Source organism: Haliaeetus albicilla, chromosome 5 (genome assembly GCF_947461875.1).
Source record: "Haliaeetus albicilla chromosome 5, bHalAlb1.1, whole genome shotgun sequence".
Classification (NCBI taxonomy): Eukaryota; Metazoa; Chordata; class Aves; order Accipitriformes; family Accipitridae; genus Haliaeetus; species Haliaeetus albicilla.
Window position 1 is genome coordinate 27,874,584 of NC_091487.1, and position 27,857 is coordinate 27,902,440.

At 40.3% G+C, this 27,857-nt stretch overlaps 1 protein-coding gene across 2 annotated transcripts in view; it reads right to left on the reverse strand.

The window, feature by feature from the left end:
* MIPOL1 (mirror-image polydactyly 1) overlaps window positions 1-27,857 on the reverse strand; it is a 199,332-nt gene that overhangs the window by 170,444 nt on the left and 1,031 nt on the right. The window contains exon 1 of one of the 2 annotated variants that reach the window (XM_069783940.1): window positions 24,164-24,260. The exons of the other annotated variant lie outside the window; for it this stretch is intronic. The gene's annotated coding sequence lies outside the window, so the exon portion shown is untranslated. Of the gene's footprint in view, window positions 1-24,163; window positions 24,261-27,857 lie in introns of those variants that run through there. 2 annotated transcript variants of the gene reach the window in all.

Here is a 27,857-nt window from a genome sequence, read left to right on the forward strand (position 1 = left end):
AATAAAACAAAACCACCAGAACTAGCATTCCTACAATACACTAAATTCTGGGTTGCTTTCTGCTATACAGGGTAGGACAGTAGAGCAGGGAAAAAAACCCAACACAAAACCACCCAGCAGTGAGGCACAACCAAAGATGACCCATGTGGCAGGCAGGCAGAATGCCAACAGGGAGGAAATGGTGCAACAGCAGCAGCAGCACAGCAGTTTGAGCACTACTTGTCTTGAGCACCCCAATTTTTCCAGTTTGCTACATCACTGGATGGTGTGGCATTAGGCCAAATGTCAAATGTTGGTTTGCACACCATCCTTCAGTAAACCAAAACTGGACCACTGATACAGATATTTCACCTGCCTTTCTGAAAGCATTTGCCTCAAGCCCCACAAAATCCACCCCCCTCCCAAACTTAAGTCACTGTGACCAAAGAGCTCCAAAGCTAACTATGGAAATGATTCAAGAAACATTTGAGACTACAGTGCTTATGTTTGAAAAATTCATTGTATAGCATATTCAATATCTTGAAATTCCCAAATCCCCAAATCATAATTTCTTTTATCACAGAAATAAGTTGCTAGCCTAGACTTTACCATAAAAGCAAAAATAAAGTCACAGAACATTATATGCCCATAAAAATGAGAAATGGTAACTTAGTGCCAGATTCATAAACCACTAGTGTAAGTAATAGCATTAAGCAGAAAAGATATTTCTCCCACCAAAAGCATTCCAATTTAATTGTTCAGCTGCCTTCACAGAAAGAAGGAAGATCAAACAGGGACTTAGTGAAGAAAAAGCAGCAACTAACCACACTGAAGCAGAAAAACTCAGTTTATCCAGCCAACTCACATTTTTCAAAGTCCCTTCAAATAGCGCCATTTTTCCTGACAGCAAATGCACTAAAAATAAAAAGCATAAAGGCTACAAACAGTGTGGATATTGGAGCCCGACCAAGAACTATCACAAGCACTGAACATGCGGAGGCCTGTGAGAAACGTGCCAACCTTTCAAGACCCAGTCCTGTGCATGGGGACTGAGAGGGGCCCATCGGTCTCTTGCAGGGAAATACAGCCGCACTGGTTATGTTATCTGTCAGACTGTTTTGAACAGCATGAAAACACAAATGCACCTCCGCTTTTGCCGTAAACCAACATATCCAGTGCATTGGTTCTACACCAAATTATTTGTCCAGTCAAATTCAACAATATACACTTCAGCTGCTGAAGAGAATCACATGACCTGAAATTTCACAAGCTAAAAAGAGCAGAGAAATAGAACACTGACTCCAGATCAGCCAGATTTGTTCTTCATAAGAGAATTAACTAAGCTGTCATTTTCTTAGATGACTCTCTGAAGAGAAAGCTATCCTTGAACTAAAAGCATAATTTCTCCCTAAACTATGCTTGCACAGCAGTAAGAGCATTGAACATACAGTGTTGCTCAGGTGTGAACACAGACATACATTTTGACTCAATAAACATATAGTTCTCCTCAACTTCTGACTTTTTTTAAATCTAGCTAGTTTTTTAAAACTAGATCCATTACATAGTGCCTTCATTGACTATGAGTAGTAACTTCATCCCTGTTAAGTGAGAAGTGGAGGGAGTTACAGAGGAATGGCACACTTCAGGACATGTGTCCAAAGACGAGCAACAAAGCTGGTGAAGGGTCTAGAGCACAAGTTTTACAAGATGCAGCTCAGGGAACTGGGGTTGTTTAGCCTGGAGAAAAGGAGGCTGAGGGGAGACCTTATCATTCTCTACAACTACCTGAAAGGAGATTGTAGCAAGGTGGGGGTTGGTCTCTTCTCCCAAGTAACAAGTGATAGGACAAGAGAAAACCGCCTCAGGTTGCGCCAGGGGAGACTTATATTGGATATTAGGAAAAATGTCAAGCATTGGAACAGGCTCCCCGGGGAAGTGGTTGAGTCACCATCCCTAGAGGTATTTCAAGGATGTGTAGATGTGGCACTTAGGGACATGGTTTAGTGGTGAACTTGGCAGGGTTAGGTTTACAGTTGGACTTTATGATCTTAAAGGTCTTTTCCAACCCAAACAATTCTGATTATATGATCGTTACACTCTAACAACATTTCAGAGTGTTTTCAGCACCTACGCATTGGCTGTGTGCTTTACGTGCTTAACATGTATGATATATAACATGCCCTATCATGAGCTGTTGCTTATTTAGGTATGATTAGCAGGCTAGTGTTTTTAGAAACTTAATCCAGATGCTTCCCTGAAATTTACTGCTATATCAAAGAAACCTGAAGGCCAGTACAATTTAAAATAGCAAGCTACACATCCAGAAATGGTCTTGGACCATCAGAGAAGAATCAGATATTCTGAGGTGGGCCAGAGCTCAGTGAGAATCGGAGATGAGTCAGTGAAATTAAGTCTGTTGAGAATGTCCAGAATTTAATGGAAGCTAAAATCAACGAGGCTAAACCTGCAAACATTCAGCACCATGGAGTTGTTGCACTGCTTCCTGTTCTTGCACCAACAAAGGAAGGTACAAGATTAAAGGGGAGTCACCATTGACTCCGAGTCAGTGCCAGGCAGCTGGGAAGAAAAACTACAACATACACACACAAAAAAAAAAAAGGGAAAAAAAAGGGGCATTAGTTAAAGAAGTTTAGATCATCAGTCACATTATCACAGGCATTTCTGACAGTGGATCAATCTGCTTGCCAAATTTTAAGAAAGCAATGCAAAACATGACCCCATACCCGCTTCCCAAACTGCTGCAATATTTTTGTTTACATGAGGGAAAACAATATATTTATCCTTTAACCCTAGTTTGGAAAATATCCCAAACCACCTCTCAGCTGAACTTACCAAAAAAAAAGTCATCTGCACCCAGTAGGAAGGAAATGCCTACTGTGAAAAAAAAAATCTCCATCTAAAATGTTAGTTACAAACAATGGAAAACTCAAAGAAAAATGGTCTTCCAAAGAAAGGTGCAGGACAACTTTAAGCATAGGCAGAAAAATCAGATGGCCTGTAATGAAAGCTCTGTCATTTCTGTTCTTGACTATTTCATTGGTTGAACCAGTTTTGTTTTTTTTAAATATGCATTTGAATAAATAGATCATTCTTGCTCCTCAATCTTGTCATAATTTATGATATACAACACAGGGAATAAAGAAGTTGGACAGACTTTTTAAAAAAAACATTTACTGGGTTTTGAATAAAGACCATTTTAAACCCATTAAAGGTCATTTTAAGCACATTATTCAGCCAAAACCATGAAAGTAATTTACAGTGAAGAAGCCTTGAAGAATTCCTCTGAGAACATAACCTACAAAGAGGTACATATAAGTTGAGGGTTACACAACTGACAGAAAAAGTTCTTATTAGGGGTTCTGAGCCTTAAAATCAGATTCTTTCCACACAGACAAAAGGAAGAAAAATTTCACGAAAAATTCAAGACTTAGGATTATCTAGCCAGTCTCAGAAAGATTATTCTCTTCAGTTTTTTGTAAAAAGAAACTGATGGATGTTCTCTTCTTTCTTGCAACCTCATCATAAATTCAGATATCTTGCATTCATTATTCCTTGATTCATCAAGCTACAGTAGTGTTTTCATTGCCAAAACTCTTGACACCAGGGTAAAAAAGAAGAAATTATGTGAGGTTGCAGAGAGCTGAGACAGCAGCTGAATCTTGGCCTCATACCAGTTATTCCTGGGTGGAGTGAATGAGTTCTAAATCCACTTACTAGACGAAGGAGGAAAATCCTTCCTTAGCACTTCTGAAACCCAGGCTTATATTGATGACTGCTTTCTTTTGCACATAATCGTGCTGAACAGTTTGAGGCTTGTTTGTCAGATATTCTGGGCATTACAAGTTGCACTGCTTGGCATCACTAAAAAATAAAAATAAAAAAAAATCAAGACTTTATAGCTACAGAAGTATAGATAAAACACAAGATTAAAAAAGGGAAAATCTGGCCAACAGCTCAAACACTCAGAACAACTCTGTAGATATTCTTGGACATTGTGAAGCTGCAAGACTTGTAGACTCCAGAGTTTTACCTCCCCTTTCGAGTTGAAGGAGCATCTGACAAAGTTAGGTACATGAACCAGGATGGCTTCTGTGCCTAATCGTAGCACTAGAAAAACTCCTAAATAGCTTCCTATTTCACAGTCAAACCGGGAGCAAAGAAGAGGGAAAGTCTTCTGGAACATTTCTTAAAACACATTATGAATGAAGGCAACTTTGTTTTAATCTTGTGCTTTCATGACTCTCTGCTGTCAAAGGCAAATCTTAACATGTTCAGACTTCAATGTTAAAAAAAGGCGTAACTTTTCTGATAGTTACGCCATTTTGACACTGCTTTCCAAGTGGTCTTCAATATTCTTAAGTTCTTCACGACTTTAAAGCCACAACATCTCATCAATTATTTCCATTTGTAAAAACTTGTGCCAGTAAGTCACAGCCCTCTTGTGTTTTCTTCTTAACTAAAGGTAGTATTTCACTGTACTCAGTTTTTCAGCTGGATTGCATCTGCTGAGCAGACTGGTTTGGAAAAAGAGGTATGACGGAAAGGTTGCAGTATTTGCCATAACTTAGCTTATTACAATATGTTGTTCTTGGCTGAAGAGAGTGAAGTGAGTTTAATTTACTCATCACACTGAACTTCACTGATATGTAAGGTTATTTTTGTTTTTATCGAAGATACGCACTAAAAAAAAGCTAAACCTCAGGAAAATGTAGTTTAGTACTTAAAAGGTTTTCTACAGTGCTTTCAGGACAGGTTGGAAAAACCACACCTACTCTCAGACATCCATTAATAGACACCTCCCTAGAAACCTGTTTCTCAAGACATTTGAGAAGTCCAGAGACCCTATGACTAGCAAACTCATGCTCCAATCACCTTATTTTTTTAATCAGATGAGATACAGTTTGGATGACATCAGATAATTTTTATGAACTCCTTTATAACTGGGGTTTAACTTTAGTCTAAACGAATTCTATAGCAACTGGAACAAAATTTTGCTTTTATTTACAGTATTGCACTCCTGTATTAGTAAACAGTGACACTTTTACAGAATTGTATTACACAGAATTACAGTAAAAAAAAAAAAAGTCCATCACTGGGTTGTTTGTGTTACATGTGGGATTTTTAAGAGCTGCAGATGTACAGACAATTCTTAATTTCCCTGATCTCTTTAATGGACTGAATGGCTGTATTATTGGAAAGAAAGTGTAATATGTAATACTAAATGGGTTCTCAATAAAACAGCTGGTTTGATTTTTTTTTTTTGGTAACTTTTAAGATAAATTTGGAAGTGTATATTACACCAAGTAGAAAACAAGCTACCGGGCAGATACAACTGGAGAGGAACCTCAGTATGATAGCAGCATATGCTATTTTTAGTAAGTTTTCTCTCGTAAGTGCAAGGCAGTGAATGTTTGCCAAAAGAATTTTACATCCAGGAGGGTTTTTGAAATATGAAAGATACTTTTAAACTATGAAGAGAATTATAATTTTTTGCCTAATATTTAGTAACCTTCAGATACTGTAATTCCACTTCAGATCCTGGAAAAACATTCTGGAGACAAATATTAGTCTACCACTGGATAGTGAAGAGGAGGAACAAAATTACATTTCAAGGGGAAACTGTTTTAATTAGAGTTACCTTGTACACCTGCATAGCAGTCACCTTCAGTACAGTGTGAGAAAGTGTTACACCCCACAACTGTGTTTACTCTTGCTACCATCAAATTCTGAGTCCATAAAGCAAGAAGCTGAAGTTTGCTCTCAGTCATATTTATATCACCCTACATTTATGCTACCATAATGCAGAAAACTAACTTAAATACCCTTAACTGGTTGACTATACATCCCAGGATAACAGTCTTGATATATCTATTGCACCTTAATCCGTAACATTTATGACAAAGGAATCATTCATGGGTGCTCCATTCTTTTATACTGTCTGGGTGCCACGGACGAACTAGTGGACTGGGTGCATGAAAGATCCTGAAAGAAATTCCATTGTATCAAAAACTGGAAGTTGAGTCTATTCTCACAGGGAGCTGCATTTCCATATCCGTCTTTCTGCAGTCTAATCTATCTTTGCCATTTGGAAAGAAAGCCTGATCGCAGGAGAGGCAGACGTCAGTGATCTGATCACCAGCCCGGCAAATGAAAGCTGCTGAGCTACTGCCTGTGCAGAAGCTTACCAAGTGCTGTACTAGAACTTCACACTTGTTAAACCATTTGGTACACAAAACCCTTTACGTTAAAGCCTACCTGACAAACCAAAGATCAGATCCTGACCCCGCCACAGTGGCCTTTCCTTTGCCAAAGCAGAACAAGTTACAAGCTTACAAACAAACTACAACTTCTGCAGAAAACAAAAGACCATTTGTAATCCTCAGCACTTGCCTAGCGAAGCTGTTCAGTGACACCAGATCAGCGCCCTAGGGCTGTTGAGTCACTACTCATTGCCACTACTCTCTGATGTGATCTAACTCAGGTAACAGTGGCAAGTTACTGACCTCAGTGACACTGGTACTTTGACAGAAGCCCAGAAAACCTGGAATCTGTAACAAGCAACAGATGTAGAACTCACTGTTTCTGTATAATAAGGGCAGCTGATCAAGACATGTTTTGGAAGCCAACACTTCCGAAAAATGTCCAGTTTGACAAAATACCTGTCAGGTCTAGTAACATTTTTTTGTGAAGTGGATGCCATGTCGAGAAGTCTATTTCTTATTGCCCTAGAACTCAAAAGCTCCAATACACTACCTTATGGAAAAACCTGTCACTGAATATTACAGCTTATTTATTAAATATTTGTGGTAGGATGAATGGCAGTCATTTCAGTTAGCTACCTACATGTTTCAAATCTCAGCTTGCAATTTGGTTACTTAGAGGTTGTCTCCTTCTTTAGTTCAGACTTACATAGAGAGTCAGCTGATGTACCTGAGACTGAGCCACCTCCCTGCAGAAAAAAATCATCAACAGCGTACATTCTCTGTGAGGACGTAGAATCCATTTTATTGTCCTGCCAAATCTGAAAAATAGTTAAACTTCTTTCTCTTCAAGACATACCAGAGATCCAATTCTGGATAAAATAAGCCTTCCTGACAGAAGATGCTCCTGATAGGAAGCAATTTATTACAGAAATGTATTCTTAAACCATGGGCTTCATCATCTGCATAGCATTTGGATCCCATCAACTACATCTCCAGCACACACAAGGCCTTTTGAACAGGGCAATCTAATTTCCCAATGTTACTGCAGCAATAGTTCTGTTCTCACCCACAGACCTCAAGCAAGTTTTGCATTAATCTCTTTTTAACAAAGACATGTTAATTTGGCTACAGGTATGTCCTGGTTTCGGAAACCAGGACAAGGTAATATCTGGGAGGATGCTGACAGTGTTAATACCTACTAACTCCTTTGAAAACCAAAAATACTCAAAGCTCTAACATTATAATGCAAGTAAAGAAGGTATAGTATGAAAGATTGTGCTTATCAGCTTCATTTTATTCACTTAGTATTTTCAGCAGTAGTAACGTGTTTTGCAAGTGAAGGATTTTCCACTTACTGACCACAGCATTCATCAGGACCATACTGTGATTTATATTGAGAATTCCAAGCCTTTATCTGATCTTACAAATAAATATAAAATACATAAAACAATTATCCTAGTGTAAAATTGAATTTTATCTCTCTGTAACCAGCTTTTGTCGACGCTACATATTTCTATGTTTGAATACAAGTCAAAATTAATAATAGGTATAATTTATTTTCTGACTTTTCATTATCTTGACATTTTAACAATTTTTTTTTTAACATACTCAGGCTTTAATTTTATCTAGGGCTTCAACCCCACAGTTCCTTTTTAGACACATACAATGTGTCTTTCAGAATAGCTGTTCAAGCCTGCTAAAAGAACATATTGGCCATTTAGCAGACCAGAAAACAGTATAAAGAAATAACAGGATTTTATAACAAGAGAAAAACACCAGATTAGGACAGAAAATGTAGCACTGCATGTAAATGACAGAAAAATATATTAGAAGAAATCACAAGTTACAGTGAAGAATTAGAAGTAGAAAGTAGAGTTCTGAAGTTGGTGGTTCTGGAAAATTATTAACACAGAGCTTAGGGTTTGTTTTGTGGTTTTGTTTTTTGAATAGCTGAAAAAGATAACCAAGGAAGTCTTTTTACTATTAAAGGGCAGCCATGACTTTACGTGAATGCCATAGCATTAGCAGTTTAATATAGAGATTAGTCTAACCTGAACATAAGCCTTTCAGTGGTTCATGAAAAATCACTTTACCAAACAATTTTTTGGACTTAAATATAAATTATACAAATGCACCAACCTAATAGTTTACTTACTTTTCTTAGTGCAATTAACTAACATCACTTCAACTAACCATCCCAATGTTTTACTACCTTAGACATACATATGCCGACTTCAAAGAAAGTGAACTGCGTCTCGAGTTCTCACTACCACACAGGCCCAAGTATACTTTGTATGCAAGTGCTATGGATTACACAGAAAATTTGTTTTAAGGAAAGCAAAAGGCTCAGAATTAGAAGTCAGGGAGAAGAAGGGGAAAGGGCGGAGGAAAAAAAAAGACAAAAGGAAAAAAAAAGACAAAAGGAAAAAAAAAGACAAAAGGAAAAAAAAAGACAAAAGGAAAAAAAAAGACAAAAGGAAAAAAAAAGACAAAAGAAAAAAAAAGACAAAAGGAAAAAAAAAGACAAAAGGAAAAAAAAAGACAAAAGGAAAAAAAAGACAAGATAAATTTCTTTTCTCCAAGGTGGCACATGTGCAACAAAAGCAAGGAGCCCAATTCAGCCACAGTACTTGTACACAAACACACATAGTAAAGCATGAAAAAAAATCCCAAAGAGACTTTGATGAATAAATACGAAGAATGGCACAGGTATATGGGCTGATAGCAAAATTGCCACTTCCCATACAGAGCAAGCAGAAGTCCATGACCATGGCTACTCTGCACAAAGCCAGACTGGCCACACCAGTGCCACATGAGCACTGGCAGTGGGATTCCTTCACGTCTGCAGCAAACAAAGCTGTTCACTGGGCCTTTGTGATTAGAGCAGGAATGTCATAACCATGGTGGTCTAGACTGCTACGAGTAAAAACAACACATCCCAAAATGAGTGGCCCTTGGTCTGAAGTGGCTGTGGTCAGGATGAGGCATGTTTAGGAAGTAGTCCCTCAAATACCTTGTGATAAACGCATGTGGAGAAAATAACACGAAAGAACACTGTAGTTAACTGAATAAAAGGTTAAAGAAAATAAACAATATTTTTGCAGCTTAGCATTTATTTGTGAACTGCTGGTGCAACTCAATGCTTGACAGAAAAGCTATGAGGCTTTTGGTAGCTTGACAAGGCAATCTACAAGCTTGAATGAAATGTTCAGCTTAAGGAATTAGAATAAATCTGATGACTGATGTGCTACTGAACGTGACAGACTGTCATCTGTTTTAAACAGGATCTCTGTAGGATGTACTGAAAGCAATTTTTTTCCATTACCTTAAACATACTAAGACTTTTTCCAATGAATTCTGGCTAATCTATTAAGACAAAAGATCTTTGCAAACTCTTGCCATTTCAATAAAATAATGAAATAACCATTTGGCTTATTTACATAATTAATTCATGCTGACACTGTACTTCTGTGATTAATTTACATCCAGTCCACAAAAGCATACAACAAAAACGATTACTCTTACTTCCCAAATTAACTATAAAACTATAAGATACAAGCAATAAGTGATTAAAGCAGCTTGTCTAAGCCCTATTCATAGAGTTTCATATAGAGAAATACCAAATTGCTTATCAGCTATCAAAGCAATTAAACACATCCTTAATTGAGCCAGGAAAACATTCTAGCAGTATCTTTTTCATATTATCAGCAGATTCTATACAAAAATAGATACAGGTGTTCTTCAATAGCTTTTTAAAAATCAAGAAAAAACTGATCAACAGAAGTCCTACAGTGAAACAGTACTGCAACAGATAGCTAGGGAAAGATTAAAAACCACAAACTCTAGTTTTAATCTGGCCAAATCCTAGAAAACAGTTGAAAATCCTAGCACATTATTTTAAATACATACACAGACACACTTATATAAATAACATAAAATAAGATAAAAACCTTTGGGAATATCCTTCCTCTATCAGACTGTAAATAGATCCTGTAGGAATTACTGACATGCTTTACCATCTCCTTATCCTAGAGATAATGACTCAAATCTGTCCTACAAACAAAAAGTAAGGAAAAAGGGATTTTGTGACATCCACCTGAAATCTGTGCCTTAGACATAAGGAACAGGCAAAACTGGTCATTGGTGGATAAAGAGCAGTAACATCAGTTTGAACCACACTGCATTTACAAAGCTGAACAGGGAAGCCAGCACAATTCCCCAGCTTGTACAATCTGCTTTCAAAGGGGAATAAGAATCAAACCACCACCAAAGTCATTCAACTTTCAGAAAAGCCTACATGTCACAGATGCACACCATTTAAGATATTTTAGCTGTTAGGTGAATTTCCCTCTTGGTTGGTTGATTTATGTTCAACTAAAATTTCATACCACACATCTCTAACAGAACAGTCCATACTGTTTAGCTCATAAATGTCAGTATTAGACCAATTTACCTTGCCAGTTTCCCTTACTGCTATACAAGAGTAGCACAATTAGTGATAATTAGCCCAGCAGGAAACCTGTTTCTAGGCATGGGCCAGATTGCAAGTATCTACCACATGTATTTTACAGCCAGAACAGAGAATTAGCATTTTGAAAGATGCTTTGCATTACAGCTAGTGAGCTTATGTGTCTCAACGAACGTTAAACACAGAATATTAAAGCTTTGTCCAATCCTGCTGCTAAGATGCAAATGTAAGCCATAAAAAGTTCAAGGACCTCAGTCAGAATAGTTTTGCATGTAAGACTGCAGTTGTCTAGGTGTCCCGCCTCCCCCCCATTTGCACTCAGAAACCACTCAGACCTCAGAAGACCAACAGACCTTTTTCAATCAGTTGCTGTGTTATAGCTGGTCAATACAGAAGATCACAAGCCTCTGCACAACCTGATGATTTGTTCTGTGTTTTGCAGGAGTTCTTTAAATGGGTCAGTTCCCATAATCTCCTTCCCAACTCAATGTAACCTGTTAACAAAAAACCCTATAGCAGTGGTGAAATCTCATGCTACAGGCAACTATCAATAGGTCTTTGAGGTACCCTATACTGTCAGGAGAAAAAAATCTATGACTTCTGCTTATATCAGAGTCAGAAATTAATCTGCTTCAGTTACCACCTGAGATCTTTTGGATCAAGAGAAAAGAAACCAGAGCCTAGAAGCTCTGATTCTTCCCAAAGGTTTTCACGATTGCTAGCTCTACATTTCTATCATCTTCCTTGGGTCAAAACATCAGACCTCACTACAACCTCTGCTATTCAACATGTGTTGTACTTCCCTGCTAAATGCTTCAGGCACTACATAAAATCTATCAAAAGAATCAGGTGCTGATACATAAGGAATGTTGAACACACACAGAGGTGGTCTCCACTTTCTTCAGGGCAACTGCCAAATTCAACTGATGCATCAAGCACAGAAAAATATTTATCACTCATCTTTTCATGATGTTCTCCATGTACTGGCAGGTGCAAGACTTGGTGTTTCTGTGTTTTGTTTTTTTAAAAACATTTTAAGGCCAAGTTTACAAAGGCTTGTCTTCCCCCCCCCCCCCCCCTTTTAATGACCAGTAAACCCACCCTGTTGATTCTGCCATTCATTTCATGTTTCATACAAGATTATTAAGCTCCTCTTTTGCTTCTAAGGACAAACATTCATTGGAATGTAATTTTCTGGAGATTTGGTCTTTTCAGCTCTAACCTGTATTTCATTGAAAGCTTCACTGTCAAACTTTTCCTGAAAAAGCTCAACTCCTCTCCAAAGAATGGGTTCCTTTAACAAGATCATGAGCTAAAACTTTGTAACCATTCCCTAGAGGGGGGAAAAAGCTTATTTTTATAAACACTGAAGTATTTGTATTCTTCTACAGCTTCCTTTTTGTGCTAATATCACTGCCTCTGCTAGTAACTAAATAAAAATTCAAAGAACACAAAAACATGACCCTTCTAATGACGCCTCAAAATTAAATGGCGTGATCATTCTCAAACAAACCAAAGACGGCTTAAGATACATTGTTAATGCCAAATCTACATGCTGAAACTTCGCTGGTATGTGAAAAGTCACTGTGGTGACCAACTGCTGCATAGAAGTTAAATTTCTTCCAAATTATTAAAGAAAAGTTGGGAAGGGACAGAGCTGGCCCAAACTGGCCAAAGTGGTATTCCATACCATATAATGTCATGCTTAGCAACAGAAACTGGGGTAAAGCAAGAAGGGGGGGGTGCGTTTTGTCTTCTGAAGCAGCTGTTGCGCAGAGACTGACTGGGCATTGGTATGCTTGTGGGTGGGACATGGTGAGTGACTATTTGCATCTTTTTTGCATTTTTTTTCTTTCTTCTTTTTCCTTTGCTTATTAAAATGTCTTTGTCTTGCACCATGAGTTTTCTGCCTTCTGCTTTCCCTATTCTCTCCCCCATCCTGCTGAGGGTGGTGGCGAGCGAGCAGCTGTGCGGGTCCATAGCTGCTGGCCAGGGTCAACCCACCAGGCGACTGTTTTTCTTTTCTCCCTCCAACGCACAAGGATGTTCATAGTTGTGGTTTGTGTTTGGTTGTTTTTTAAATGCACTGAAACAGTAACAAGCTGGAATACTGTCTAGAGCTCCCTCTCCAAAGTGCAACAAATACTTGGGTTTGAATGACTGGAGCGCTGTACTACAGTTTGCTATGTGCCATGTGAAAGAAAATCCCTAATTTTATTTTTGCAAACCATAAGCAAAAGTGACTACTAACCATTAAAACAAATAAAGCAAACCAAATTATACCATTCCAGCAGAATGCTAACTCAGTAATTTATTTTTGACAAATGCTTTCACAATCTCACTTTTAACCCCATTCCCTAACATCTGAACACCGGTTTCACGTGCATAATGAACAGCAGGCAGAAACACATTTCCAAAGATTATTCAGATTGCAACTTAGCTCAGCATTCATATAGTCATGAGACAAACCTGCAGGCTTTGAGAATGACTTCATTTTTCTTTTGGGATATAAGGTACTGTACAGGAGTGTTACTGCACAGAAATATTAGTCAGAGCAAGAACACCGGGGACCCACACCCCTCCCATTGTTTTGAAATGTAAACATTAAGTCACCTAGAATTTCAAATAAGAAATGCAGCGTACATGTTATAAAAATTGTGTACCTGTTACAATCACGGAATAATCCTAATCTGGCAGATTTTTCAAGTATATGTTTATTGGCAGAAACACAACAAAAAACCCCACAACAAAAATAAAAACTTACTACCTCTTCTTATTTCCAAAACATTATCCTCCTTTCTCCCTTTAAAATTAAGAACATTTTCAAATAAAATTAGCACCTTGCTATTTAGGAACTGTTCTCACACTATCTCGTCTATTCGACACTATCGTCGAAATTAGCGTATCTCTTCTACACACAAAACCGCATCAGATAAACTTATTTCTAAAGAAAGTTGTTGCAACTTGCACATTCTTCACAGTTTTACAAGCGGCCCATGCAGATATCAGCAAACCAAGCCCACTGTATCAGTTAGTTGAACTCCATAACACAGCACTGGGCTGAGGGTGTGGACACACACCATGCAAAATGGGGCATATGCAAGATTAGCTACTGCTGATTTTGAATTTATGAACTGCACTATTCAACAAATTTCAATACTCAAAAATATAGTTTCAAAAGGATCAGCAGTTAGCATTAGCGAGAAACAAAAAGACAAAACCAAATCCCAAAACTTACATTTGAAAAGCAAATTCTTCTGCCTTCTAAGTTTCTTAAGAGCTTCCTACAGACCCTGTTTTTGATGCTCTCAACCAAGATTTGCCTAACAACAAGCAGTTGACTCGGAAATTAAGTGTAGAGGGAAAACGCGTGGCATACCAGACGAGCTGTCATACTTGCCAGTGCTCTAGAACAGATCAGGGTATTTCACCCAATCACCTGGCCCCCACAAACACGGCAAAACTGTCCCTAAGCATCTCAGCACATGGTCACTGCCTTGACTTTCACAGCTAATACTAGACATTTAATTTTAAAACCGTGTTCATTTATTACATATGAATAAAACATATTACAGATACATGCTCAAGAAGCCCCTCCTGCCTGGCTCTCCCGATAGAGAGGCTGCAAGTACACCCAGCAGCCTTTTTAAAGCTGGCTGTTGGCACAGGGCTCCATCTACCGGTTTGGGATCCTGCACACCCAGGGGAAGAGCAGGTAGGAAAAAAAATTAAAATCTCAACAGCTATTTCACACCTCCATTTGCTAATAAGATCAGGATATTCAGAAAACATTACTGTTTCAGAAGAAAACAGTCAACCAAATACATGCACTCACACATGCTAGATGGAAACAGCTGTATGTATATGAATTTTTTTACTATCCTTTAATATCTGTAAAATGTATCTAAAAAACTGCTCTAAAGAACAAACATATAACTATACACTCCCAATCCAAATGTAAAGCTTTATTGCTCCTTCTTAAAGCAAGGAAATAAGCAAACACAGATAACTCAAAAAAATTAATGAAAATTAATTGCATAATATCTGCACAGGCATTAAAGGCATTTAAGGCATTAAAGGTGGTTGTCTTTTTCCTTAAAAAAGGGGATTTCTCAAACATACAGAAGCAAAAAAGTTTCAGTAGGAGACTGCCATCAGTTTTCATCAAGGGTATTTCTGCACTGTAGCAACTGCAGCTCATGCAGCTATAATATGTCTAACATTAAAGATTAATTTGGCAACTGCTGTCATATGCAGCATTTCTCAAACTGAGCCCTTGCCTTACTAACCCCACTCTACCTTCAATTCACATTTGGTACTGAAAAAGAGCAGTATCTTTTCCTCCCCAGGACCCTCTGTGCCCATCAGCCAAGCCTGCTGAGCTCAGGCTGCAGAAGAGAAGCTGGAACAGAAAGCAGCAGCAGTGCTACCACTTCTGTGCAGCAGTTCAGGTAGTTACCTGAGCTTGTTTTGAACAAGCTTACTGTGGTGCCTGCAGAGCAACAGCTGAGAAATTAGATAGTGCCTGCCCAAGCAGCAATCACATCTAGAGGTGGCAAGGGCCAACAAATGGCTGACTAGGCACCCCAATTCTTTTCTCCAAGGCCTGTCTAGCAAGATCAGCAGCTAACTTAAGACCTGGAGCAAGAAAAGACAGTGCAGGAAAAGGACAGCGAGCTCCACAACTCCTCCCGACATCTCTTCTTTAAACACCCTGCCCCACATTCAACGCCATGTTGAAGGCAGCTAAATGGGGCTCAGTACTGTCAGAGGCACAAGAGCAATGGGGTCAGGGTAAGGGAACCATGGAACTATCCACATCCCTCACAACTGTACCTATACACAGGAAAATACGAGAATAATTCAGCCAGGAACACCTGCAAACAGCCAACAGATGGTCATAGCAAGAAGGCAGGAATGGAGCACGGAGTAATAAAACCCAGGCACTATGGAATATCCTACAAAGCAGGGAGAACTGGTGAACAAGGACACCAGGGAATTCACGCAGTTCCTCCTGGGGCTCAGTTTTCCCAATTTAGCTTGTCGCCCTAAAATGACAGTTAAGAGACTAACGGACAAAGTCTCCTACAATGAACTTGCATAACACCACAGAATGAGAACAGAATGCTGCCTTTTTTCTTTTTTATTTTATCTTGAAGGAAAAGCAAAATTTAAACCTTGAAGGTGGCTTTTCACTTGCTAAGTTCAAATTTTAATCAAAATGCATTTTACAAATACAACTGAGCAGAACTATGGGGTTACTGATGTCTCTTTAAGAAACAAGGACATCAATGCAGGCTACACTTGAGAAGGATATAGGTGTGGAACTACATCCTTTTCCATCATACATAGTCAGATGCAAAGAGAAAAGTTTAACTTCAAGATTCCTGTGGTCTAATGAAAATAAATACCATTACAAACAGATCCAAGATACAGACTTATTAAATACTGTTTGTTTTTCTTCACATACAGATCATGGGAACTGAGATATTTAACTACTTCAAGACTAATTTTTATTCTACCTTAAATTTATTCTACCTTAAACTGTTTACACTGTCAGCAAGCCCATGGTATCCTGACAACTAGCAGAGGAAAAAACAAAAAAGAAAAAAAAAAGTGGAAAAAAAGTCAACTAGCATCTGTGAAAACATATTTAAATTGTTATCTGAGTATTTGATTGTCCTACTTTGATTACACTGAGCAATTGAATGTCTATGATACTACCTTTATCACTCATCTAGTAATATTTGTGATAAAGAAATTCAAAATCAGAACACATTTTTGTAGCTCTACAAAAAGAGCTACAAAACATTCAACAATTCTTAAAATTGTGGTGGGTGTTTCACAGTGCCTCATTACAAGGAAGGTACCAAGAAGCAAATCGGTCGTACAGTGCTTAAGTCAAACTTCAGACAAGGAAAACCACATGCTAATACTCTGCTGTAACAGAAAATGGAAGAAACTGCCTGTATCTGTGCACAAGTACAAGCACACTATAGAAAAACACAATGAAAAATCCTGCTCTGTTTCTTATGCTTGTATCTAAAAATTTGCATAACCAAGTTAACACATTCTCACCTACTGAGCACCTAATGTTGCAAAATTCTATAGAACCTGAAGTTTTATTTAACTGAATGTGACCAGAAGGACAACACATTGAGCAACAGAATCTTAAAGCAAGTCCAACTGTAAATCAAAGAAACTTGAAATTAAGAACTGTACTTGAGAAAACCAAATTGTGCCTTTCTAAAAGTAATACTAATAACTTTGTTAAACTATTATACTGACACTAATAACTTTATTGTATCAATACTAATGATTTTATTATATGGTGGGTATAATTTAGGCAACTACAACCAGCATAAATGACAATATCCAGACAGGACACTGCACTAGATATGCATTTTCTTCACATTTCACCACCTAATCTCTCTCAGACAGGACTAGCTGTTTTTAAATAATTATATAACTATATGTCATAACATTATTAAGAGAAATGAATGCTTAAAAAAAGAACACACTTATTTTTGCATAACTTCTTTCAATAGCATTGAAGTGGCCACTGGAATTTCTTAGAATAATTTTCTAATTACACTCAGGTAGTATTCTCATTTCTCTAACTATGCTTAGCTACAAGCTGAGTTACCATTTTTCTTGGCAACTAGGCTTATCTTTTTGGCAGTCAATTAAGCTTCTAAAATGAAGTTAAATCTATAATACATAGGGAAAAACCAACATAACATAGTACAAACTGATATTTTATTTCCTATCAAATTTAATACGTAAGCACTAAGAATGGTTCCAATTCCTCACCTGTTGATACACAGAATTAACAAAGAGAGGGGGTCAAATATATATGTTTGGAAATAGTGTAGTGAAAGAAAGCTAAAGCAGAGCTGATTACTCCCAAAGGAAAACAAGCCAAGGACATCTAAAAAAAAGAAACAATGTTCACAATACAAATATCTATACATATTTAACTTTGTGCATTAAAAACTGAAACAACGCACAGTAATATTTTTAATTGTGTAAACACTCTGCAAAAAAGAAATAATACTTTTCATTTCCATATATGACAACTGCCATGCCTCAGAAAGCCCTATTCCCTTTCCGCAAGCCAATCTAAGCTTAGTACCATTCATTTGTTAAATTGGCAACTAACGACAATTTCTAGTTCTGTTCCCACCAACCGTAATACGTATGCACACAAAAGCATGAAGCAATTCTTCAGCACTAAATAGTCTCTTTACAAGTGGACATTTTTATTTATAAGCTAAAGTACAAGTCAACATAAATTACTAGATTTGCACATTTTAAAAACACCATTAAAAATTCAATCTGTCTGCTTCAAGTACAGCAATCTTTGATCCCATGTTAAAATTCTCTCACAGTGGAGCACCATACAGCATTTTCAGAACAGTTTCAATTCAGACACAACCCTGCTCTTCTCATTCCACAAATCCTGATGGGAACTGCCACCCTCTCCCTCCAAAGAGCTAATCAATAACCAAGTATTTTAATCCTTCTCTGTCCTAATACTACATTACTGAAGCAGATTAGATTTTTCTAATTTATTTCACACTTAACATTTAAATTAGTGCATAGCTAGCTAGAATATTACTATTTAAATGAACGTATAACTTAAAGATCAAATTCTGTCTTCAACATATTTACATAAAAGGACAGAAAGGATAACATTTGTCTACCAGCATGTTATGTGGATCTCCTTAACTCAATTTACTATGGATTTCATGGTGCAAAAATTAATGCCCTCCAGGAACTGAACTCATTACCAATTATTTCTTCCAAACCCGCAGTGTAATCCCACGCTGCTGTGACCGATGGAAGTTTTGCCATTCACTTAAAGGGAAGTTGGATTTGTTCCTTGGTTTGCTACTCTAGCAAGTGATACTGAGCAAAATGACAGCATAGATTCCTGCTAATAAGGAAGATACTATGAACCAGTCTCATGTATTTTATTCCCTGCTAAAACTGAAAGCAACATATCGATGATAATTTTAACTACACATAAAGTCACCAACAGAATTATATGCCTTTTTCAACATGAATTTCCAGAATACTTTTCAGCAACAATAACCGCAAACAGCCTGTAGAGTCGCTCATGGACCCTACTCAGCCCTTCATCCCCTTCCCTACTCCAGAACCCACAGAAGCGTCCCTGCAAGTCATCTCGTGCACATGTATCACACCAAACTCGCAGCACACATACAAATAGCCTCCTACTAGGCACCTGACCCAATAAACTCCTTTTATACGCCTGTACAGAAAAGCACTGGTAAACAAAAAAAGAAAACAAGCTGTACATGTATTCTGGTGGCCAACAAAGTTGACCATAGGTGACAGGTGCCACAACTTTCGCTTTCAAAAAAAAAAAAAGCTTTCAAAATAATTAACTGAATCACTGCATTTTAATTCCTCTGAAAAGCATGAAATAAATCTGACAACATCTTTGACAAGGCTCAGCCAAGTGTAATGGTGCACAATAAATAAAACAAGCTGTTTTCACATGTAGTTAATGTTCAGTAACATACAGAGGAAATCCATAAACACATACTGCATTATGATAGCTATCCACTGGCATTCAATTTAAATGATTATGTCTCTATTACTTGTACTTGGGACGATAAGCAATGCCTGTTTCACACTTCATACAAAAAGGCTCAAGAAATGCCATTTATTTGAGAGAATTGTAACTAACACACATGCACATTTAAAAAAAATATTATTTGATTCACTGATACTATGAAAACCAAAAATTATTCCCAGCAATATTTCATGTTGTGGTGGGTTGACCCTGGCTGGATGCCAGGTTCACACCAAAGCCACTCCATCACTTTCCTCCTCAACTGGACAGGGGAGAGAAAATAGAATGAAAGGCTCGTGGGTTGAGATAAGGACAGGGAGACATCACTCAACCAATTACCATCACAGGCAAAACAGACTCGAAATTAATTTAATTTATTACCAATCAAATCAGAGAAGGGTAATGAGAAATAAAACCAAATCTTAAGAACACCTTCCCCCTACCCCTCCCTTCTTCCCAGGCTTAACTTTACTCCTGGTTTTCTGTACCTCCTTCCTCCCAGCAGCACATGGGGATGGGGAATGGGGGTTGTGGTTAGTTCATCACATGTTGCCTCTGCTGCTCCTTCCTCCTCAGGGGCAGGACTCCTCACGCTCTTCCCCTGCTCCAGCGTGGGGTCCCTCCCACAGGAGACAGTCCTCCACAAACTTCTCTAACGTGAGTCTTTCCCATGAGCTGCAGTTCTTCATGAACTGCTCCGGCATGGGTCCCTTCCACTGGGTGCAGTCCTTCAGGAGCACATTGCTCCAGCGTGGGTCCCCCGTGGGGTCACAAGTCCTGCCACCAAACCTGCTCCAGTGTGGGTTTCTCTCTCAACAGGGCCACAGGTCCTGCCAGGAGCCTGCTCTAGCATGGGCTTCTCACGGGGTCACAGCCTCCTTCGGGCACATCCACCTGCTCCGCTACGGGGTCCTCCCCAGGCTGCAGGTGGATATCTGCTCCACCGTGGACCTCCATGGGCTTCAGGGGACAGCCTGCCTCACCATGGTCTTCCCCACGGGCTGCAGGGGAATCTCTGCTCTGGTGCCTGGAGCACCTCCTCCCCCTCCTTCTTCACTGACCTTGGTGTCTGCAGGGCTGTTTCTCTCACATATTCTCACTCCTCTCTCCGGCTGCAATTCCCATGGGTGTGTCCCGTCCCCCCCCCCTTCTTAAATATGTTATCACAGAGGCGCTGCTACCATCACTGATGGGCCTAGCCTTGGCCACAGGCAGGTCCATCTTGGAGCCAGCTGGCATTGGCTCTATCACACATAGGGAAGCTTCTAGCAGCTTCTCACAGAAGTTACCCTGTAGCCCTGCTGCTACCAAAACCGTGCCACGCAATTTTACACATGTAAAATATTTTCAAAATTCTAATACGTAATGTTCTTTTATATAGCAAAGGCCACCACTTTGCAGAAACTGCCAGTTTGCATTTTAACCTGTCCTTAACAGACTCAAGTCCAAATCAAGAATTACTGTAGAAAACAGAAGCCTGCTGTTATGGTTTCTGTACCATGGCTCATGAGGCTAGCAGGGACCACACCAACCATCCTATCACTTAAAAAACTGGTGCCTCAAAGCAGCAGAGATTCACTTTAACAAATGAGCATACATACTGGTTCTTTCCGTAGCTGTATCTGCTCTGCAAATAAGTGTTCAAAACTGTTTCTGCTACCCATTCAAAATCATTTTCTTTTAAAAGGAAAAGGCAAAAGCCAGCAATCGTACTTTCAGGAATATCTGCCAGTTGCAACATTACCCTGTAGATAAATCCGTTAATAGACTGCAGTCCAGAAGGGTTGGTTGGTTGTTTTAAAAGTAAGTTTCAAAACATCTATTGCCCATATAGGATAACAGATGTAAAAGTGAAAAGAAGCCTCTGCATAGATTTGGGAGATCTGCACTAAAGCAAACATCAAGTCAGATCAGCAATTCATAGTTTAAAAACATTTCCCTATCTGCATGCTGCCATTAACATGCAGCATCTACTCTGCCATATGTTTAGCAGCCTAAAAAGTTTAAGAGGAGGTAGCAAAAAGATTTGTTAGGATATCTCTCAAGTTCACATTACTATTTTACACAAAAGTGTGACATTAGGCAGGATTCTCTCCCCCTTCACCCTCAGCTCACATGTACCTTCCTGCTTTCAATTCTAATGAGTAATTTAATGATTCTTTCCACAAAGAATTACAAACCCCATATTTTCTCCCCTCCCCTAACCCCTTCAAGCAAGCCCTGAAAACCTCCTTACATTTTTACTAACCTAGGCACCCTCAAAAACTAAACACCCCACAAATTGCAAAAAACTATACCTGGGCCACAGGGCATCAGTACTGTACTCCTATTTCTGCCAGTAATACAAAGTGTTGGGTTTGTCTCGCTGCAAGAGAAACAGTAAGCCTGACAACTGGTTTGTTTCTTACTGGTCAAGAAAAGAGGATAACACCACATTAGTGCATTTCTAATTTAGCATCATCTGGAATGACTTCTAACACGCAGGGAGATAGAATAGCAATGCAAAGAACAAAAGCAACATTTCCTTCTCCAAAAGGGACAAACTAATAATTAAAAGGGAAATGAAGTGAATCCAGAACAAAACAAAACAAAGGCAATAAGTCTAATCAGCTATCACATGAGAACTGGGGAACAGATTTTTAAAATTTCATTTGCTACCCACTACTATCGGACAGAGTAGCATAGTAGTTTCCATTACAAACCGTAGTGGGAATCAGGCCTTAAAGAACTTGTAGTATCACTGTATGAAAACCTGTCATAACTACAAAAAGGATATATACAGATGCCAGCAATAAGTAATCATTTACTAAATCTAAGACAGTATATAATCTTCCTGACTAAAAATCTGCTGGTTTGGTTTGAGCCTTATCAGTCTAGGTATCTAGAAGAAAACTACACAAAACATCTAACACTAGTGAAGAAAGTGCCAGGAGGTAAAATGGATATTCTGCTACCATGCATCCTCTCCACAGGCAGATATACCAAGTCCTAGGAGGGCTATATCTCCCCGATAATGCTGTCACTCCCAGTGATCAGATGCAGCAGTGACTGCATAGCTTCAAAACTCCACCTCCTTCCCTCAAAACTTGCAGGAGCAGTTGTTCCTACTTTCTCAAATCCTGTACATAATTTTACCTCCCAGCCCTCCCTTCACTTTCCATACTGCAACCAGAACTGCAGTAACTTCTCCTTAGCTGGACGGGCACGACAACTTTATCACTTTCAAGAGCCTGAAATCAGTGCTGATCTCTGTACTGGTGATGCGCAGAAGAGCTCTTAGCTGCCACACTGGTGACGCTCACTGGTGTATACAGCTCAGTCTCACAAATCCCACACAGCTGAAGGACCTTGTCATAAATGACTACATTTTGCATACTTAAAAGCAAAACAGAAAAAACCCAGAACTACCACATAACACAGCATGTTTACTTTAACCGTTATAACTTAGTTTTAACTCTTGTTAAACTACACAAGATATTTAAGTTAGTGCCATGATATATGTAAATAAGCAAATAATCCAAAACAGGTGGTTTCAGGCTGAACCAAAGTTGTATATTCGCAGAGCAAAACTGGCCAAGAACAGATGCTCAAGGACAGGTACAAGAACAAGCCAAGCACATCACTGCATTTCCCTAGGACCCACAGGTCCCACAACCTCCAGAATTTGCAGCTCTGAGATCCGCTGAGCCAGAAGCACGTTGCTGTGGTTAACTGATTTTTCTTCCACAACTAAAGCACTGCAATTTAAGACAGTTCTAACAGCAGTTAGAAGGCCCTCGCTGAAATATTAAAAAAGAAACTATGCTGCTGCAGGGCACTATGAATTCCCAAACTCTGGGTGAGCAAACTCCTACAGCACCCAACTCTGACCAACCACCTCAGCCCCCTGAAGTTGTACCTAGACCCAGTTGTAGCTGTTCCACAGGCAAACTTTGGAGGGTGTGCTGTCTCAGATAAATACACACACTGAATGTTTTTCCTCCAAACTGCTCACACTGAGAAACCATAGCCTTTTTCCTTAAGCGAAACAGACCTTCACAAGACCATCAAGAAAGCAATTAGTGTAGAACTTAATTACATTAGGAGCTGAGGCATACAAGTCATTTGGACTTCCTAAGGAGCTTTTTTAAAAGTCGTTCTGTTCAAAAAAAAGCACAGATTGCAAACTTTATTTTGGCAAGTTTTTGGTGTGGGTTTTTTTTTTCTTTTTTTAAAATGTTTTACTACTCTTCCGAGTGCCCGACCCAGTTTGTTCTCACCTGACGCTAAAGATCCAGCACTGACCTCCTGAATTTGCTCGGGAGAGGTTTCACCTCAGATTCTCCAAGCCACCTTCCCAGCGCTGCCCTCCCTCCCGGGAGGCGGCAGCCTGTCCGTCCCGTCCCGTCCCTTCCCTCCCCTCCCCCTGAGCTGACAGCCTCTCAAACTCCGAGTCGGGCATCCCCGCACGGGAAACGTCCTTCCCCGCCTCTCCAGCTGCAGAGCGGGCGGTAGGTCGGGCGAGCCGGGGTCGCCCGGCGGCCACGGGGCAGGGGGAGGTAACGGCAAGCCAGCCAAGGGGCTGCGCCGGGGGCGGCTGCCGCGGCGCACGCGGCCAGTGAGCGGAGCGAGGGCCCGGCCGGCGACGGAGCAGGCCGCCGGCGGCGGCGGCGGCGGCGGCGGCGGCGGCGGCGGCGGCGGGGGAGGCGAGGAGGCCGGGCAGGGCCGCTTGCCCGCGGGGAGGCGCTGAGGGCCGAGCGGCCCCTACAAACGCCGCCTCGGCGGGACGCGACGCCGCTGCCGAGCCCCGCCGCAGGAGACGGGGCAAATTCAAACCCGAGCGCCGCGGGGCAGCCGCGGCCTCGCCGGGCCGCAGCCGCCGAGGGAAGCGCCCCGCCAGCCCGTTACCTGCGCGCTCCTCCCCCGCTGCCGGCCCCGCGCCGCCGCCTCCACAACAAAGCCCGCGAGCGGGCGGACCCTGTGGCCGGGGCGGGAGGAGAGGCGGGCGGGCGGGCGAACGAGCGCGCGCGCCGCCCTCGGGAGCGCGCAGCGGCGGGGCCGCGGCCCGGAGGCGGGGCGAGGCGGCGCGGCCGCTGGCCTCGGGGCGCGGGGATGGCGCCGCCCGGCGGGCGGGAGAGGCGGCGCAAGGCCAACCGCGGCGGGGGCGCGGGCCTGCGGCGTGCGGGAGCTCGAGGGGCTGCTTTGCGGGCGCCTCCCCTGCCCGCCTTTCCCCCGCACAGGGAAAAGTTGATTCCTCCTGGCCGGGGGGGGGGTAGCACTGGAGCGCTGCCCAGGCTGGCTGGGAACGGCATTCCCTGCTAAGGGATGGGGTCATCACAAACGGAGAGACAAACCCTGCCGCGGTTACGAAGGAGGAGAACGTAGCGGTGCACAAGTACTCGTCTGGGAAGCGGCCATAGGGAAATGGTGGGATTAAGCCTAGGAGTGCCTTAGGAAACCTGCACTACGGGAAGGTTGCCCTTTGCGGCGCAGTAGGGAGGGGTGGATGGAGAAAAAGGGAGATGGGCCATATGTAAAAGAGACTTTCAGCCGGAGAATTTGTGTTGAGGTGAATAGATTTGGGGGTTGAACACTGTGAGGCAAACTTAATAACAATATGCTATTCTGTAAACATATCTCTACGTAAATGATGTGCACTCTGAACATTATTTTTCAGTTTTTTCATGTAAACCTTCTTTTTGTTGCAGTGACACCTTCTGCAGAAAACAAATCTAACCAACCAGTTTCTACACCCTCTGATCAACCCCAAATTCTCTTTACTGTTGAACTGCTGCAGCAAGTCCACCTTAATACTAGATTTGCTAGTTGTATCAAAGGGGACACTGCGCAGGGAGACCTGCCTCTCTGGAACAAAAAAGTAGTGATGTTTCAGCATCTGCTTTTTGATGATACAGAACACTGGAGACTTGATGATCCTGCTATATTTATCGAGCAGCAGTCTCAAAGAGCCAAACCAAGGGAACTAAGGCAAATGTTAATGAAACATTGAAGTTGAGATTTTAATTACTTAAAGGTCAGCACATTCAAAGTTTATTAATTTAAGGGAGTAAATCTGTATTCCCACAGCAATCCCCATTCTGCTTTTACACAGATCAAAGAATTCAAGTTACTGTTTATTTGCCAATGCATGCAAATTATGTAACTGAATGTTATACGTGAATAGTATTCCTTTTTGCAATTAGGGTCTCAGCCTTTTAACACTTTATTAACACTTCTACGTTCCCATACTTTTCAGTAGCAATAAACCTGTTGTTTTTCTCCAATCTTTGTTCTAAATTACCAAAGGCTACATTTCCTTTCCAACTTGGAACCTCTCTTCAGTTAGCAACATTTGTTGCTAAACTATCATAAAGCACTCCCGGACACTCTGGAAACTAACATATCAGAACAGTATTAAAACTTCATGAAAATACTTTCCCAAAGATACTTTTATAAAATTTTGGTTTCCAAATACTACAGCACCTGCAATCTGTTCTCAAAACAGGAAAATGTGTTTGGAAAGGTTTGAGAAAGGACTCCCAGAAAAGCCTCCGAGGGGGATGAAAACACTGTAGGTTTAGAACATTGTGCACAAACCCCACTTGTAGGCTCTTGGATCCTTCCTTCTCAAATGCTCCTCATGTAAAACATGAAGAAACAAGATTCTTTCCCAGTGAATGAGGTGGACAGTTAAATGAGATGAATCTTGTTTCTAATAGGTTTTCATTATTCAGGTTTATTTATTTCCAGATTCTTTCCCTCAGTCTAACACTAACCTTTGTATTTCCATCCATCCAATCTGGAGAGATGTGATCTGAGAACTCTCTCTTTCACAATACTATCTGAAACTAATTTTCTCTGACTGCACTGCTTTCCACCTCTATGAAATAAGTAATGGCATTTAAATCCCAATCTAAAATATATTTTGTCTTTTACTTAAATATATTTTTCTCATTTATTAATTAATCTCTTCAGTATGCGAATTCCATCCACCAGAATGCTGGAACGCTATTTTTTCCTGTCTATCAACTTTAGGTACTTCCATCTTCACTTTTATAGAAGTCAAGAGTGCCTTTCTTCACGTTGGATTTTTTCCTCAACTTTTTTCCCTTCTCCTTGAGGAAAAGATGTGGTATTATTGTAACAAATGCAGATTTCTCTTGTATCTTAAAGGTACCTTTCCAGGACTGGAGGGCAAGGAAAACCAGCACATATTCTCTTCAACTCTGCTATGCTACATATATTTGAAGAGTCAGAGTGACGAAATCCCGATTTTAGCACAGTGCCTCTGGTGTACCTAGGATTCACTGTGCCTAGGATTTTACCTTGAAGTCACTACCTCAAAGGCTTTAAATGAACATCTGGAAGCCCCTCTCTTACTAAACTAAAATGTATATAGACAGCAGACTGCAGTTAAATACCTATCAGACATGGAAAACAGAGCATACATACACTGTTCAGACATAAGAAACAGATCTAACTTAATACGTTTCTTAAGGAACAGAGAAAGAACTAGGTACCAACATTCGCCTTTGGTAGCTGTGCTGCAGGAATACATAAATGCACCTACTTACAAATTATATATGCTTTGAGTTTAGCATAAGCTGATGCCCCTGTAAGGCAACAACAGTCTTGTCTTTTTTTTTTTTTTTTTCAGGGGAGAGAAGTTAAAAAATAAGGATGTGAAAAATACCTTTCTTTTCCTTCTCTTTTGAAGAGGTGCCAGCAAATTTAGCCTCCTAGTTCTATTTCAAGATGCTCAAGATCACACACAGAATTCAGAATCGCTTTGAAGATAACGTGAAGGATTTCTGACTCAAAATGAATATCCTTGTCTGTGTTAACACTGTAGGACTATTAGCAAGGAAGAAAAAAAAATTAATCCCAAATTATCCATGTGACTGGTTAGTCTATCACCTTATTCAAGAGCCGTTTCCTTAAATCCACCTTCTTAACTCTAATAAATGTGCCCTTGAGATCAACAGTAGCTCTGTTTTCTCCCCCAACCAATGTCATTGAGCTTGTATGTACCCCTGACTGTTAGGAAAGAAGAAAGGTTGAGCTCAGAGTGGACGAGCCTTCCCTTGGGGTAAGAAAAATCAGCAGTACCGGAGGCTGTGGGCTAGGTGCAAAAGGAGGAAAGAGAGAAGAGTGTGAGAAACCACAGTGCTATTCAGAGTTAGGGGAAAGAGAAGAAGTGGAAACAAGTAAAAAATCTTTACAGCTAGATGATGACAACCCAGGGGTTTGACTAGTAGAACAGGGTCAGGGATACAGCAGGGAAAATAAAAGACGACCTGCAATACTGCATCTGCTCCCAACTTCTGCAGGCTCCAAATCCATAGAAACATTTAGGTATTCAGTTGTTGATTAAGTGCTTAAGCTGTAGTTTATTAACCTGAGTGCCATTTTGAATCTGGCTAAGTCAAAAAGACTGTCTGTACTAATAAACAGAAAGGATCTATGCCCATTCTCTGGCGCTGAGAATAAATGTCCATGTGTGTTCTGCATCCATATGGCTGAACTCTCTTCCCCTTCAACAGTGCCGCTTCTAGCAATGAGCCCATGCTGTCCCCCACAATGTACCCTGGCGTCTTCTGGA